The sequence below is a fragment of the Gymnoscopelus braueri genome, assembly GCF_963280865.1.
Source record: "Gymnoscopelus braueri genome assembly, chromosome: 20".
NCBI lineage: Eukaryota > Metazoa > Chordata > Actinopteri > Myctophiformes > Myctophidae > Gymnoscopelus > Gymnoscopelus braueri.
In genome coordinates this window covers 28,692,339-28,695,488 of record NC_137622.1, presented here as the reverse complement: position 1 = coordinate 28,695,488, position 3,150 = coordinate 28,692,339, and positions in this window count along the sequence as shown.

The window sequence follows — 3,150 nt, the reverse complement described above, 5'->3', positions numbered from 1 at the left end:
TAGGGGTTCAGCGTCTTGCTCAAGGACACTTCGACACTAACTCTAGGGGAGCCCGGGATCAAACCTTGCGGTTCGCATCCGCCCGCTCTACCGGCCACTCTACCCCTGAGCCACTGCCGCCCCACATACATAATAGGCCATGTGATGATTGATGAAAATTGAGTAGGCCTAATGTTCTCTCCTCTGTCTCTTACTACTAGCCTACAGACACCAAAGCAAGGAAATGTGATCCCAACTCCTCCACTTGGATGTCTGTTCCATACAGTTCTGAAGAAATATCAACTGTGCTAGAGTTATGTATGTCCCTTGCCCATGTCTACTGTCCCTCTACATTTATTTCTGAGCTCCTGTTGCCCTTACACAATGTGACAGTGTGTAATGTGAATATATTAAGTTGTCTACATCATGCAACATGCATCAATGTCTCCGGAGATCTATTTATCCAGGAGGATAAATTATACTTGGTGGTAAAGTGATTGGAAGCCGAGGAAATATCTTGGGAATAGGCTCTAGTGGATAACCTTTTTCTTCTTTTAAACATATAGGCTAACTAAAACATATCTCCATATTTCTAGTGATATCTTATCAGAAACGTCAAAATAACAGAAAAGCATTTACTTTGCATTATTATTTTGACCCTTCCTGGACAGCAGAAATAGAAGTTGCTTGTTACTTGAAGGGGAAAAAAAGTTATGGGGTAACTAGGGAACACACACTCTGTGTGTCTTCTCTGGGCTATTAAATCACAGCATCAGCAGCTGTTAGATTAAGTAGTCAGATGTGTGAAACTAGATGGAACACACCATTAACTGTGTCACGATGGGCTAATTTGCCTAACCGAACCAATCGTGACAAGAAAACATTTGGCATCTTCAATCCTTCAATGCTTTGTGCTCATGAATGTACGATACCCAAGGCAAAATCTTTACTAAATAGGACTACATCAAAACAGGTTGGAACAAAAAAACGATAAAACCCCCCCCCCTGAAAAACAACAACTGTCAACTCAATGCATCAATCGCAGTGGAAGGAACCGGTTCAAGGAATGAAAACAAGTAACAGAAGCATATATAAAGAAATGTATTGTCTAAACTTAAGATGCGACGCATTGTGAGCTTGTAGATCTACTATTTCAAAAGATTTTTGCCGGACCCAGGGGGTCTGGCTTACATGAGGCTTTGTACCTGTTTTCTCCATACATGGGCATGGTCACTTTGTCCTTAGGCCCCAGCCATAAAAGTCTGTCCCCCTTTCGTCCATACATGGGCATGTTTTGTACCCTGTTTTCTCCATACATGGGCAAAAACAGGTTTGGTCACTTTGTCCTTAGGCCCCAGCCATAAAAGTCTGTCCCCCTTTCGTCCATACATGGGCATGTTTTGTACCTGTTTTCTCCATACATGGGCAAAAAACAGGTTTTGGTCACTTTGTCCTTAGGCCCCAGCCATAAAAGTCTGTCCCCCTTTCGTCCATACATGGGCATAGACACAGGCTGACACGTCATGTGAAGTCTGGGTCTGGCAGAACCAGGTCTCCTGGTCTTGTTATACATTTTATACATTTGAAAACTTGTGAAATGGGAGTAGCCTACTTTCTACTTTTGTAGCCATGGTTCACATGACACTTGTCATGGTATGACAGTCATGTTTCAGGGCTACTACTTTTGGTACTTTAAGTACATTTTGATACAAATACTCTTGTACTTTTAAAGTAAATTTAGAATGTCTGACTTTTACTTGTAACTGAGTGTTTCTACTTTTACACCACTGTAAAAGAGTGAAATAAATAACTTGCAATTAAATGTAACATTCCACCACATGGAAGTTGAGTTAAAACCAGACATCTGTGTGACAGTTGAAAGAGAAGTGAATTATCGTCATGACAGTCATTAGCGGCATGTAGACCAATTATTTGTTTACTAACATTGAGACTGGACGCACAGGTGATTGTTTCACGCAATCAATTCCCAAACTGTTGTTTTGGGGTGCTGGTTTCAACCCCCTCTTGTGTTTTTGGCTAGTGAGGCGCGTCGTAGCGAGACCTGACAGAATGGGTTTCATTGCGCGCATACTGGTTGTGCGCATACTGGTTCTTATCGTGTGGCGTCGTCTGTTAAGGGGTCTATGAACTGCATTGGGGGAGTTTTCTTTCCAACTGAACTGATTGGATTCATTCTCCAGGTGAGTGAGTTAGCTATACAGTTAGCTGCTTTAGCATTAACATTACATTATTATGCAATAGAGCTTTGTATAATTGCATTTTTAATATTTTACTTGGGAAAATAAAAAATATTCAGGATAAAGCACTTTTGTGTGAAGGGAATAGGCCTATGTGTTTTGCATTGAGCTGTGTTTGATTGTTTGTGATGCTGACACAATGCAGCCTAGAAGTAAATCTCCCATAGGTTGTGTGTGTGTGTGTGTGTGTGTGTGTGTGTGTGTGTGTGTGTGTGTGTGTGCAGTCTGTGCACAAGTGTGTACCTGTACCTGTGTGTGTAAGTGTGTGTTATTTGTGGTCAAATCTGATGTGTTCAGGTAGGCTAGCCTATATAAAAAAAGTATTAGTAAACAGACCATTAAGGTGCTTGCAGGTGCATAATATATATATATGATATAGCCTGACACTGACCATCAGTAATCTGACATCAGTAATCTTAACAGACCTAGACTTTACAAATGACACCTGCCTGCTATCTGACTAGTATGTAGAGAAGGCACAGGTGCTCCTGACCAGAGTTGTGTCAGTGTGCCAAGGTTGGTCTTGCGATAAATGCCAAGAAAACCAAGGGTATCACATAATACCCTCACAGACCATTCACCTCTAATGACAACAAACCGAGGTTATCACCTATAATACCCTCACAGACCACCCACCTCTAATGACAATAGGAGGCAATGCCCTGAAAGAAGTGAAATACCTGGACCTAAACGCAACCTTAAAGTGAGGGAATCTGACGGGCATGTCTGGTGTGTAGATGTCCAACCTCCCCCTAAATATAAACCAGGATGAACATGTGACCTACAAGCATCTGTATGGGATGGATGGCTACCAAGGGTGAGTGAGAAGATGGCAGCCAGGAGAATGAGGCTGGTCGGTCACTGCTATTAACTGCGGGAGCTCCCAGCAGCTAGCCAGATGTATGGAGATGAC